The sequence below is a fragment of the Heterodontus francisci genome, chromosome 16 (assembly GCF_036365525.1).
Source record: "Heterodontus francisci isolate sHetFra1 chromosome 16, sHetFra1.hap1, whole genome shotgun sequence".
NCBI classification, from domain to species: domain Eukaryota; kingdom Metazoa; phylum Chordata; class Chondrichthyes; order Heterodontiformes; family Heterodontidae; genus Heterodontus; species Heterodontus francisci.
The window spans coordinates 43507994-43522899 of NC_090386.1; positions in this window are offsets into that span (position 1 = coordinate 43507994).

The window sequence follows — 14906 nt, forward strand, 5'->3', positions numbered from 1 at the left end:
GCTAATATCCGTTTGCGACGTGAAGTAATCGGGCTTCCTTCCAGACATCTTTTGCTGCCATTTTACCACTCCTCCCATCTCCCAGACTATCTCCAATGGGCTGGTAAAATTCAGCCCCAGCTGCTCCTCCTGTCCCAGAAGCAGTACTTGAAAGTCACCCTGGTCCACTCCTGCATCATCCCCGATACCTTGTTCCTTTCCCGGGGCACCTTCCCATACAGTCGCAGGAGGTGTAATACCTGCCTTTTTACCTCCTCTCTCCTCACTATCCAAGGACCCAAACACTCCTTCCAGGTGAAGCAGCGATTTACTTATACATCTTTCAATTTAGTATACTGTATTAACTGCACACAATGAGATCTTCTCTACACTGGGGAGACCAAACGCAGATTGGGTGTCCGCTTTGCAGAACACCTCCACTCAGTCCGCAAGCATGACCCTGAACTTCCGGTTGCTTGCCATTTTAGTTCACCACCCTGCTCTCTCGCCCACATTTATAACCTCGGCTGTTTCAGTATTCCAGTGAAGCTCAACGCAAGCTTGAGAAACAACACCTTATCTTCCGATTAGACACTCTACAGCCTTCCAGACTGAACATTGAGTTCAGTAATTACAAACCATGAGCGCCATTACTTTTTCTTTATTAATTTATATTTATTTAAATATTTTATTTTTACTTTTATATTATTATTTTTATATTATTTATTTATAACCATGGACCTGTCTTAAACTTGTTTTTCACGGTTTTGCTTTCGGACAGAGCTGTTCATTATTCTGCCATTAGCACTCTCTCTGGCCTAATGCTTTGTCTTTTACTGCAACTTCATTTGCCTTTTGCTCCATGACATCTTTGTCATTGAATTTCTCCTGCCCTCCCCCATCATATCACAGACCTTCCTTTTTGTTCTTCTTGCCCCCTTCCCCCCCCCACTTTCACTTGTTCAAAGATTGTTACATTTCTCACCTTTGCTAGTTCTGATGAAAGGTCACAGACCTGAAATGTTAACTCTGTTTCTCTCTCCACAGATGCTGCCAGACCTGCTGAGTATTTCCGGCACTTTCTGTTCTCATCACAGGAAAATGATTTACCTGATGGATCCAACCTTTCTCACATCATTTCAGCTGCTGGGTTTCCGGAAACGTGGGAAACACTGTCTGCAAGCGGTAAAAATAAATCTCTGGTTAAATTTGAGGCAAACAGCCTCATTAAAATATTTTAATGATCGGCCCACCTCTGGAGAGCAGGTTACTTGCTGTCCTTCAACCTGTCCAGGGCACGTTGAAGGTGTGTTGTGGTCAGGATTCTGATTTTTAGACATTTAACCTCATCGCCTCACCTGGCCCATCCTGGCGGGTTAGAATTAACTCCCCTCTTGTTTCCAGGTTGAGAAAATACATTACTCTGTTTGCACACACAAGATTAACATTGGGGAAATGAGCCTGAAATGGGTGTCACACGTGAATACTTTTTAAAAAAAGAAACAAATGTACGTGATATGTAAAAACAAGCAGAGAATTGGGTACCCTGTCTTCCATGCTTGGATTCCCAATGTGCATTCCAATCATGTGAGGCTGTGCATCCAGGAGCATTAAACAGTAAAATGTATCTCACTATCTCAGTCCTATAAAGGATTTGAAAGCTATTTTTCTACCAGTCTTGGCCAGTTCCAGAAACGTGACACAGCTCACAGATGGATTTGATTTGATACTCCAAACTCAGAAATGTATTAATGAAAACATGGAGGCAATCCTCCCCAACCCCCTGACATATTTCTGAAGATTTTTTTTTGCAGGTTTTCATAGTAATAGACATAATGAAACTAGTAATCCTGTTTTTCTTTCAACTATACAACATCTGATTTCACATTACTTATTGTAATGAGATGGAAAAGGAATATTTCATTCTGCAGCACCGATAACCTTGACTTTTTGACAAGCCATTAAAGTATCTGCATCATATCTTGGTAAAAGGCATATATAATTGTACTTTTAGTTTTAGAGATACAGCACTGAAACAGGCCCTTCGGCCCACCGAGTCTGTGCCGACCATCAACCACCCATTTATACTAACCCTACATTAATTCCATATTCCTACCACATTCCCACCTGTCCCGATATTTCCCTACCACCTACCTATACTAGGGGCAATTTATAATGGCCAATTTACCTATCAACCTGCAAGTCTTTGGCATGTGGGAGGAAACAGGAGCACCCGGAGGAAACCCACGCAGACACAGGGAGAACTTGCAAACTCCACACAGGCAGTACCCAGAATTGAACCTGGGTTGCTGGAGCTGTGAGGCTGCGGTGCTAACCACTGCACCACTGTGCCGCCGCAAATGCTTTTATTAACTGATTCCTTTGACACACCCCCACACTTCAGTCTACGACTTTAAAAATGCAACTCTTAAAGACAATTCTGAATGAATCTCATATGAATGAATCTCAGGCAAATAATGTTGTGGCACATTGCTTCAAGCCCATTACGAATGCATCATTACTCTGTCATAATAGTTTTTGGACAAACCTCAAGATTCTGCATGTGAATTAAATTGTAAGGGTTTGTTTCAAAACTGGGAGAACGTTCATCATTAAATTATTTTTAATCATTAAATAAATGTACATATATTAGTAATATGGATAGCATAAGAGTAAATGGAGCTAAATAGGATAGCTCCTGATATTGGGCACGGGGATCATGATGTGCCATTACCCTGCACCCATTTAAAGAGACTTCAGGCATAAGTATCTCAAAGATGTCTTCCAATTCTTCACCTCCATAGTGGAGAAGTAAGGTCTTTTTTCTTTTGTCATCAATGAATGTGAAATCTGCCAGCGCACCTTTGAAACGTCGCAACCACTTTTGCCAACGTGGGAATACAGATGACCGAAATGCATATCAAAAGGTGGTGGATTGGGCATAGACAACACCATGGTGATCGCAACACAGTGATAGTGCATGATCAAGGATCTGGGATCACTTTCCTTTCAAAGAAAAGCCTCTTTGCAATGATCCGAGTTTTTTTTTTGATTGGATGGTTATTTTGGTGAGGTCAGTGTGTGTGTACACTGTACAAGCTTTCCTGTTGCTAATCCCGACCTGGAGTGCCTCCTGTGTGTGTCTAATACAACCTCAATGTGTCCCCTCAAGGCCCAATTAAAAATGCTGTCTGCAGAAAGTAGACAAACTCCTTCCAAAAGCTTCTTACCTGAAAGCAATGTTTCTTATTTTTCACCACCCTAATTGCCATTGTGATGTTGTTGGGATGAAACAGTAAGATTCAGGAAAAGTTAGTAAGAAACAGAACTGCTGCAGTTACTGTTAAAACATGGATTCCTTTTATTCTCTTCCCGATTCCCTCTGCTGGTAAGTGTGTATGTGGTAGCCCTAAGTGGACAAAATGCACAATGCAATTTTCGATACACTATATTCCCAGAGGTTTTAGAGTGAACAAAGTTTTTGAACCGAATTCAAGGACACATAGCCCAGCCCTCACCTACACCATCTGAGGTCATGGAGCATACTCCAATCTGGCTCCCTGGTCATCCACAGGGCCTGCAGCCTGGCTCCAGCTACTGTACATTAGTCTGCTTACCAGCAACCCCCATTACTCAGACATCTTGGACCCAGAAATATTTTCTCTTCAAGTGTATTTCATAGAAAAACTGTGCATGATCCAAGGACTATCCAAGAATTCAGTGGTGTGGTGGGTGGATGGGTGGGGGGGTACGAGGGAGGCAGTGTTTGAGGTTGGGTGGTTGGAGGGTTCATGGCAGAGCATGTGCACTGTGGCCACAGAGTGCGATCTCTATATAAATTAAAGTCGCTCAGTAAGTCCATCCATTCTATTGGTTGTAAACTCTCACCAATTGGAACCACACAACTTCACATCCCTGCCCATTTTATTGACTGACCACAGGGCAGCTAGGGGTCATGTGGCACCTGATTTGAACACGCATGGTCGTGAATAGGGTTAATTCAGGGACAGGTGTCGTGAACAGAAGACTCTTCGGAGGACATTATTTGTTTGAGGACACAGTATCTTAAATGCGGAATGTCCCCAGAAAATGGGGACATATGGTCAGCCTAGTTTATACCCCCTTTTAATTTTCAGCTACTTCGCCTCCTCCTACGATGTCACTTCATTATTAAATTTACCCCCTTCCTTTCTAAGTAATCTGAAGGTTTCTTTTCTCCTTTAATAGCCTCTGCATCCTGCTAAGCCAAGCCCCTGTTGTGCCTCGAACAGTCTGTTCCCTTTCAGAGGAAATGACCCATTAAGCAGGAAGGAGCCTGGAAAGTGGTGAAGTGGGGGAGGGGGTGGTAGGGTGGGAAGAAGGTGGTCAAGAGATGGTCAAGTGAGCAGAAATACCTGCAGCAAGATACTAACCTATCTTGTGATCTTGAGTAACATTTCCATGTTTATACACTTATACTTAGTGTAAAAAGTCATAAAAATAACTGACTGCTTAGATGGAGAGCCAATAAAAAAGCATTTCAACAGAGAAAACTGTTTTGCCATCTTGTTGCAACAACTTTGGCTTTCAACTTAGCCTACAAAATGATTTGGGATGTCCCTTGTCTGTGAAAGGTGCTTTAAAAATGCAAGTTCTTTCTTTCCCCTACCGATTTCAGACTTCTTTAATAATTGCCAATGGTGATTCCTAAGAACAAATATGCCAAGAATGTAAAAGTGAAGTGAAAAAACAGCTTATCTTATTTGGTGAAAAGGCAAAATACAGCAGATGGTGGAAATCTGAAACAAAAACAGAAAATGCTACAAACACTCAGCAGATAGCATCTAAGGAGAGAAACAGCAAGGCAGCTTTATCCTCCACAGGCTTCAGGCTCCTGGCAAGGCAAGGCAGGCAGCAAGGCAGCTTCAGGCTCCACAGGCACCAGGCAAGGCAAGGCAGATAGCAAGGCCGTATTATGCTCCAGGCTCAGCAAAGCAACATACTTCAGCAGGCCCCACTTCTGGTTTCATCTACAGTCAGCTCTCCGGAGACTAGGCACATGCATGAGCATGACTGATAGGGTGCACATGCATGTTTGGGACTGCATATGAGCAGAAGGACTGTTAAATATCATGATCAGTTCACATGAGCTGGCATGTCTGCAAGTCAACTTTTCAACTGTGGATCCTTTGTTAGAACTGGAAGATAAAAGAAAAGAATAAGGGGAAGTGAAAACTGTACAAACTCAGTTATGAGTGTAGAGGTCAGATGGTTAAATACAAGAAGTCATATTAATATGATATTGTAAGAGGTATTAAAAGAGAAAACAAAGAAATAAAAGACATAACAAGACAGAGCTTGAAAATAGCTTAAAGAGATAGGGAACAGACAAGTATCTAGCAGTAAGTATTAATAATTCTCTGAACTCGCTCTGATCCTATACTGCCCTGTTAATGTACTTCTACTGATATATTGTGTAGAATTTTCCAAGACCCCCTGACATCAGGGGTTGTGGCGGGGGGGGGTTTCCGGAAAATGTTTCCAGGAGAAGCCCACCATGGGCCTCGATGCTGGAAGGCCCCGCCCCATTTTACAGGCACTCAGCAGTGGAGCCTTCGTTTAAATAAATGTAAATCAATGAATAAACCCTAACCTTGTCCCGATGGCCTTCCCACACCGATATTGCCTGAAGTCCTGAAGTTATGCTCCTTCGGAGCATGTGTGCATCCTGCCGTGTGCCGTTCCTGAGCTCCTGCGATGTTACGCGCGGGGGCTCATTTAAATAGGGAGGGTGGAGTGGCCGCCTCCAATGACATAAGGGGGTGGCTGCCACTTCCCCAGCAATGGTGTCCGGCGCCACTCCGCAGGCGCTGGTGCCATTTTTGAAGGGCTTTAAGCCCTTACAAAGTAATTTTAAGTTTTAAAGGTGCAGTCATCGGGAGGTTTTATTGACAATGAATAAAGATGTTGAGACCCTTCCCCAAACCCCGAATGATCACTTAAGTGGCACTACTTCTCAAAAAATAATTTGTTCCCTTCGCAAACTTTACCCCCGAACCTTTCAGCATTTGGCCTCTAACCCCTTCCAACCATCCCCACATCCAATAAAATGTGTTCTCCCCACTCCTCCGCCCCTCCCACCCTGATAATTTTATTACTCTCCCCACCCCACCAGGTTCTCACCCGGAACTCCATATGGAGTTCTGAAGGCACGCAGAGCATGAACGGCAGCCGTAATATCGGAGTGGGACGGCCGCTGCCTGAAGGTAGGTGAATTTGCATTTCATTCGGTCTTATATTAATATGGAGATGAAGGGCCTGGCAGCGGGGGGCGGCAACAAGGTCCCGCCACCACAGGTAATATGCGGCGGGCCCTTCTCGTCATTGCAGGTCGAGGCGGGCCTCCCCCCGCAGCATTTTACCGGCCCTCGCACTGTGACCCGCGGTGTTGAGGGGCCGATAAAATACAGCCCACTGTGTTTTGAGCTCCCCTTTTTGTGCATCCTTGTTCACAGTTTCGAATTATCAGGCAAATAACTGAGCACAAACAGGCTTTCTTTGGTTTCAAGAAGAAAGAGGAAATTTATTAAAACCTTAAAACTTTAAACTCAAATTTTAATGTGATGCACACCTACGGATATACAACGCGCTCACTCGAGCATGCACATGCAATATAAACATGCAAAATAGGGACAGAAAAAAGCAGGAGAAAAGACAAGTAGAACAGTTTGAGGCAATATCTTGTCACTGTTTCTCGAGCTCGCTGTAATCATAGAGTCATATAGTTATACAGCACAGAAACAGGCCCTTCGGCCCATCATGTCTATGCTGGCCATCAAGCACCTAACTATTCTAGTCCCATTTTCCAGCACTTGGCCCGTAGCCTTGTATGCGATGGCGTTTCAAGTGCTCATCTAAATACTTCTTAAATGTTGTGAGGGTTCCTGCCTCTACCACCTCTTCAGGCAGTGTGTTCGAGAGTCCAACCACCCTCTGGGTGAAAAATGTTTTCCTCAAATTCCCTCTAAACCTCCTGCCCCTTACCTTAAATCTATACCCCCTGGTTATTGACCCCTCCACTAAGGGAAAAAAGTCTCTTCCTATCAATGCCCCTCATAATTTTGTATACCTCAATCATATCCACCCTCATCCTTCTCTGTTCTAAGGAAAACAGCCCTAGCCTTTTCAGTCTGTCTTCATAGCTGAAATGCTCCAGCCCAGGCAACATCCTGGTGAATCTCCTCTGTACCCTCTCCAGTGCAATCACATCCTTCCTGTAGTGTGGTGCCCAGAACTGCACACAGTACTCCAACTGTGGCCTAACTAGCATTTTATACAGCTCCATCATAATCCCCCTGCTCTTATATTCTATGCCTTGGGATGTGGGTGACGCTGGCCAGGCCAGCATTTATTGCCCATCCCTAATTGCCCTTGAGAAGGTGGTGGTGAGCTGCCTTCTTGAACCGCTGCAGTCCATTTGGGGTAGGTATACCCACAGTGCTGTTAAGAAGGGAGTTCCAGGATTTTGACCCAGCGGCAGTGAGGGAACGGTGATATAGTTCCAAGTCAGGATGGTGTGTGACTTGGAGGGGAACTTGCAGGTGGTGCTTAGTTTAGTTTAGTTTAGAGATACAGCACTGAAACAGGCCCTTCGGCCCACCGAGTCTGTGCCGACCATCAACCACCCATTTATACTAATCCTACACTAATTCCATATTCCTACCACATCCCCACCTGTCCCTATATTTCCCTACCACCTACCTATACTAGGGGCAATTTATAATGGCCAATTTACCTATCAACCTGCAAGTCTTTGGCATGTGGGAGGAAACCGGAGCACCCGGAGGAAACCCACGCAGACACAGGGAGAACTTGCAAACTCCACACAGACAGTACCCAGAATTGAACCCGGGTCGCTGGAGCTGTGAGGCTGCGGTGATAACCACTGCGCTGTTCCCATGTATTTGCTGCCCTTCTCCTTCTAGTTGGTAGAGGTCACTGGTTTGGAAGGTGCTGTCTGAGGAGCCTTGGTGCATTGCTGCAGTGCATCTTGCAGATGGTACACACTGCTGCCACTATGCGTCGGTGGTGGAGGGAGTGAATGTTTGTAGATGGGGTGCCAATCAAGCGGGCTGCTTTGTCCTGGATGGTGTCGAGCTTCTTGAGTGTTGTTGGAGCTGCACCCATCCAGGCAAGTAGAGAGTATTCCATCACAGTCCTGACTTGTGCCTTGTAGATGGTGAACAGGCTTTGGTGAGTCAGGAGGTGAGTTACTCACTGCAGGACTCCTAGCCTCTGACCTGCTCTTGTAGCCACAGTATTTATATGGCTACTCCAGTTCAGTTTCTGGTCAATGGTAGCCCCTAGGATGTTGATAGTGGGGGATTCAGCGGATATAATGCCATTGAATGTCAAGGGGAGATGGTTAGATTCTCTATTGTTGGAGATGGTCATTGCCTGGCACTTGTGTGGCACGAATGTTACTTGTCACTTATCAGCCCAAGCCTGGATATTGTACAAGTCTTGCTGCATTTCTACACGGACTGCTTCAGTATCTGAGGAGTCACAAATTGTGCTGAACATTGTGCAATCATCAGCAAACATCCCCACTTCTGACCTTATGATTGAAGGAAGGTAATTGATGAAGCAGGTGAAGATGGTTGGGCCTAGGACACTACCCTGAGGAACTCATGCAGTAATGTCCCGGAGCTCAGATGATTGACCTCCAACAACCACAACCATCTTCCTTTGCGCTAGGTATGACTCCAACCAGCGGAGGGTTTTCCCCCTGATTCCCATTGACCTCAGTTTTGCTAGGGCTCCTTGATGCCATACTCGGTCAAATGTTACCTTGATGTCAAGGGCAGTAACTCTCACCTCACCTCTTGAGTTCAGCTCTTTTGTCCATGTTTGAACCAAGCTGTAATGAGGTCAGGAGCTGAGTGGCCCTGGCGGAACACAAACTGAGCGTCACTGAGCAGCTTATTGCTAAGCAAGTGCTGCTTAATGGCACTGTTGATGACACCTTCCATCACTTTTCTGAGGATCGAGAGTAGGCTGATGGGGCGGTAATTGGGAGGGTTGGACCTGTCCTGCTTTTTGTGTACAGGACATACCTGGGCAATTTTCCACATTGCAGGGTAGATGCCAGTGTTGTAGCTGTACTGGAACAGCTTAGCCAGGGGCGCGGCAAGTTCTGGAGCACAGGTCTTCAGTACTATTGCTGGAATATTGTCAGGGAAATAGCCTTTGCAGTATCCAGTGCCTTCAGCCGTTTCTTGATATCACGTGGAGTGAATCAAATTGGCTGAAGTCTGGCATCTGTGATGCTGGGGACTTCAGGAGGAGGCTGAGATGGATCATCAACTCGGCACTTCTGGCTGAAGATTGTTGCAAATGCTTCAGCCTTATCTTTCACACTGATGTGCTGGTCTCTCCCATCATTGACAATGGGGATATTTGTGGAGCCACCTCCTCCAGTTAGTTGTTTAATTGTCCACCACCATTCATGGCTGGATGTGGCAGGACTGCAGATCTGATCCGTTGGTTATGGGATCGCTTATCTCTGTCTATCGCACGCTGCTTATGCAGTTTGGTACGCAGATAGTCCTGTGTTGTAGCTTCACCAGGTTGACACCTCATTTTGAGGTATGCCTGGTGCTGCTCCTGGCATGCCCTCCTGCACTCTTCATTGAACCAGTGTTGGTCTCCTGGCTTGATGGTAATGGTAGAGTGGGGGATATGCCGGGCCTTGAGGTTACAGATTGTGGTTGAGTACAATTCTGCTGCTGCTGATGGCCCACAGCGCCTCATGGATGTCCAGTTTTGCATTGCTAGATCTGTTCGAAATCTATCCCATTTAGCACGGTGGTAGTGCCACACAACACGAAGGAGGGTATCCTCACTGTGAAGGCGGGACCTCGTCTCCACAACGACAGTGCGGTGGTCACTCCTACCAATACTGTCATGGACAGATGCATCTGCGGCAGGCAGATTAGTGAAGACGAGGTCAGGTATGCTGTTCCCTCGTGTTGGTTCCCCCTCCACCTGCCACAGACCCAGTCTAGCAGCTATGTCCTTTAGGACTCGGCCAGCTCGGTCAGTAGTGGTGCTACCGAGCCACTCTTGGTGATGGACATTGAAGTCCCCCACCAAGAGTACATTCTGTGCCCTTGCCACCCTCTTTGCTTCCTCCAGGTGCTGTTCAACATGGAGGAGTACTGACTCATCAGCTGAGGGATGGCGGTAGGTGGTAATCAGCAGGAGGTTTCCTTGTCCATGTTTGACCTGATGCCATGAGACTTCATGGGGTCCAGAGTTGACGTTGAGGACACACAGAGCGACTCCCTCCCTACTGTATACCACTGTGCCGCCACCTCTGCTGGGTCTGTCCTGCCGGTGGGACAGGAAATACCCGGGGATGATGATGGCAGTGTCTAGGACATTGTCAGATATGATTCTGTGAGTATGACTATGTCAGGCTGTTGCTTGACTAGTCTGTGGGACAGCTCTCCCAACTTTGGCACAAGCCCCAAGATGTTAGTAAGGAGGACTTTGCAGGGTCGACAGGGCTGGGTTTGCCGTTGTCGTTTCAGGTACCTGGGTCGATGCCGGGTGGTCCGTCTTGTTTCATTCCTTTTTATTGACTTCGTAGCAGTTGGATACAACTGAGTGGCTTGCTAGGCCATTTCAGAGGGCATGTAAGACTCAACCACATTGCTGTGGATCTGGAGTCACATGTAGGCCAGACCAGGTAAGGACAGCGGATTTCCTTCCCGGGAGGACATTAGTGAACCAGATGGGTTTTTACAACAATCGACAATGGTTTCATGGCCCTCATTAGACTAGCTTTAAATTCCAGATTAATTAATTGAACACTGTGCACCTCAGCCTGGCCCACATGTTGCACCATGGAATCCTTTCAGCTGCACGGTGATTCAACTGTTTCAACTCCCTTTGGCATTTGTCTTTGTATGTTCAACAGTTTTAATCCATACTAGTACAGTGAATACAGCATAATGTGATCTACTCCAAGGATAGGTCCTTTAATCACTATTATTTAACGTGCTATTCTAGTCTCTATGACTTCCCCAACCTGTGCTGTATATAAGCTGGCCCTCCCCTGGCTCATCCCAGTTGGCAGCTTCATACATACCTCTGCAGCTTTGTTAAACTTTTCTCAAACTCACTATTGAGATACTCACTGTGATAGGACAATGAACCCGGCAAGACCAGGGATGTGAAGTCCCCGCTGATCGCAATGGCAGAGCTTAATTTAAATAAAATGTTGCAGTTTCCCATCGCACAGCCAGCCAGATTGACAGGTGGGAACATAGACAAGCATCAGGAGGCAGCTGGGGACCAGCACCAGGGTGGGGAGGGTGTCAGTCAGTGATTAGGACCGGAGATGGGGTGGTGTCAAGGAAAGGGCATCTGTCTGCGATTGGGGGAAGAAGGGGAAGAGCAAGAATGAGGGGGTGTAACCCAAATCAAGGGAGGCCCAAGGCTGCATCGTGATGCTTGGAGGAGCACATCTGTCCTTCCCAGTACAAGAAAATACCTGAAAATATGCTTCCAACTTACCTGCTGGGCCTCTTCAGGTCCAAGGTCTGATTCTCAGGTTTTGACTGATAAGGACATGACATAGGAGCAGGAATTCACCATATGACTCCTCAAGCCTGCTCCGCCATTCAATATAATCATGGCTGATCTTCTGCCTCAATTCCTGTCTGCTCCCCATATCCCTTGATTCCCTGAGAGACCAAAATTCTGTCTATTTCAGCCTCAAATATACTCAATGATGGAAGTTGAGTATTAACCTCTGGGGTAGACAATTCTGAAAATTCACAACCCTGTTACATATTATTCTAGGGTAGATCGAGTGTTGTTTAAATAAGTCTTGGGCCCTTTGTAGAGCTAAATAATAATTCATTTATAATATACATATAATTATTTTCACTCTCTATAAGCCTGTCTAGCCAGCACACCTCATGCTGCTACTAACTTCTTCCCAGCCTAACATCCATGTGACAATTACATCATCATCACTACAATGGGAGGGGTTTACCCTCACTGTCTCACCCATTAACCCTTTCAGGCCCTTATATAACAGAAATTTCTCCACATCCCAGTCCTAAATAATCAACCCATTATTCTAAGACTGTGCTCTCGTGTTCTAGATTCCCTGACCAGCAGAAACAGTCTCTCAGTATCTACCCTGTCAAGGCCCATCAGAATCTTGTATGCTTCAATGAGATCACCACTTTTTCTAAACTCCATAGAGTATAGGCCCAATTTACTCAGCTTCTCATCACAGGACAACCTTCTCATCTCAGGAACCAATCTAGTGAACCTTTGCTGTACTGCCTCCGATCTTTCCTTAGATATTGGGACCAAAACTGTGCACAGTATTCTAGGTGTAGTCTCACCAAAACCCTAAACAATTGCAGCAACCTCCTTATTCTTGTACTCCAATCCCCTTGCAACAAAGATCAACATGCCATTTGCCTTCCTAATTGCTTGCTGTACCTGCAAGCTAACTTTCTGTTTCTTGTACAAGTACAACCATGTCTCTCTGAATATCAATGCTTAGAAGTTTCACACCTTTAAAAAAAATATTCTGCTTTTCTATTCTTACTACCAAAGTGAATAACCCACAATTCCCCACATTAAACTCCATCTGCCACCTTGCTGCCCACTCACTTAACCTGTCTATATCTCACTGCAGCCTCTGTCCTCCTCACAGCTTACTTTCACATCTAACTTTGTATCATCAGTAAACTTAGATACATTACTCTCAGTCTCTTTGTCTAAGTCATTAATATAGATTATAAATAGCTGAGGCCCCAGCACTATGGCACTCTACTAGTTACATCCCGCCACCTTGAAAATGCCCCATTAATCCCTTCTCTCTGCTTCCTGTCTATTAACCAATCTTCCATCCATGCTAATGTATTACCCACAACTCCATGAGCCCTTATCTTGCGTATTAACCTTTTGTGTGGCACCTTATCAAATTATTTTTGGAAATCCAAGTATACTACATCCTCAAAAAACTGGAATAAATTTGTCAACACAATTTCCCTTTCATAAAACCATTTTGATTCTGTCTGATGGAGAAGCAGATAAAACTCCCTGCTCAAGCCTCTGGTTGATATGCAGATTGGGTCCTAATGATAACATCACACTCAATCTGTGCATTTAGAACAGGACCCCATTACTTCCTGTGGGTTTCCTGTAAGCCTGTTCAAAGGAGCAGGTTGCTATGGGGACAGTTGGAAAGGAAGTTGGATCGGTGGGAAGATCTTTTACCTTTTACCTTTTACCTTAGCCCCCCCATATCCAGTTTCTGCCAGGCGGGGGTGTTAAAATTGTGGCTGCTGTCTAGAAACGGTGGAAGGAGAAATTAGTTGATAAAACTATTGCATCAAACCCCCAACACCCTACAGACATCATTTCACCGTTTTCCCAGTGTTTAAAATACATTGCATGAAGTACAAAAATTTAAAATAAAATAACATTTTCAAAATAAGCGTTCAAAGTATGAAATACCCTGATGTGAATGGGGAACCATTTGGATTCTGTAGGGTTCAGAAACAACGGAAGAGTGGGCCTGAACCTGAGCAACTGATGTGCTCTGGCACTTTGCACAGCTGGCACACTGAAGGGAGCTGTCTGGATTATGTGGTGTCCTCTTTTTAGTATATGGGTGTGGGATGGTCAGCAGGCTCTGGGAATACAGAGGTAAAAGGGACTGCAATCTCAGTAGCAGCAGCTGCACTATCTTAAAGCTGCAGTGGCACATCCTATAGGACATAAATAAGGGTGGTTTGGAGAGCAGCTTTGGTGAAATTGTTTGAAAATCATTACAAAGCCTGATAGTTTTCAATGTGCAGGCAGGAACATTCCTTTTACTGAGAACCCAGAAGTCATCCACCTCTGCATTAGCTCATCTGCTGCAGAAACCTTCATCCATGGGCAGGATTTTTCCTGTGGGCTTCTGAATCTTGCCATCAGGTTGAAGTGTGGGTCTGAAGCCGCACTCTGTGGGAAGCAGCCACTCATGGTGATTTTCCCTGGAATTAATGGCCAGAGGGCCAGCTCTCTGCCCAATTATGGACGGCGAGCAGGCTCTTGATGCTGGAGGACAAATCAAAGGCTTTCCAGCTTTAAAGTAGCAGCAGGCTGTGATGGACGGTAAGTAAGGGAGAGGGTGTTTTAAAATGGAGGCACTATCTCCCCAACTTTTTAAAATTTAAACTAAAAAATAGCTTTTGCAGCCAGCCCTTCTACAGGGTGGCCTGTGGCAACTGCAGCACCCAAGCAGGCAAGGTGGACCTCTAGGTCTGCCTGGATTGCTGGCCATCCTGGTCTGCCACCGGGGAGGCCATCTCCAAGCACCTAAACTGGCTCCACCACCTGCGAGAACCTGGAGGCCGACTGGAAAATCCTAGTCGGCCTTTAATAGACCCTTAAGCAGCCACTTGGCTACCCACTGCATGTGGGCTGGTAGCCCTGCCGTCCCCCATCCCACCTCCTCAAAATTGGTCCAAGGTGGGATGGAGCTGGGGAAATGGCACGCAGGCCGGTGGCGCTATTTTTAGTGCCCGCCTTGCTCCGATCCCAGCCCTGGCGGGGCCTAAAATAAGTCCCATGTCTTTGCTACCTTGAGACAGAAGACCCCTGGCCGGCCTCCCACCTTGCAGCCTACGTAAATGTGAGCTCATCCAAAACGCTGCGGCCCATGGCCTAACTCACACCGTCTCATTCATCCATCCACCCCTGTGCTTTCTGATCTACATGGTTCCCAGTCCAGTGATACCTTGGTTTTAAAATTTTCATCCTAGTGTTCAAATCCTTCCAGGGCCTCGCCATTCCCTATCTCTGTAATCTGCTCCAGCCCTACGAGAACTCTACGTCTTGTGCATCCCGATTTTAATTGCTCCACC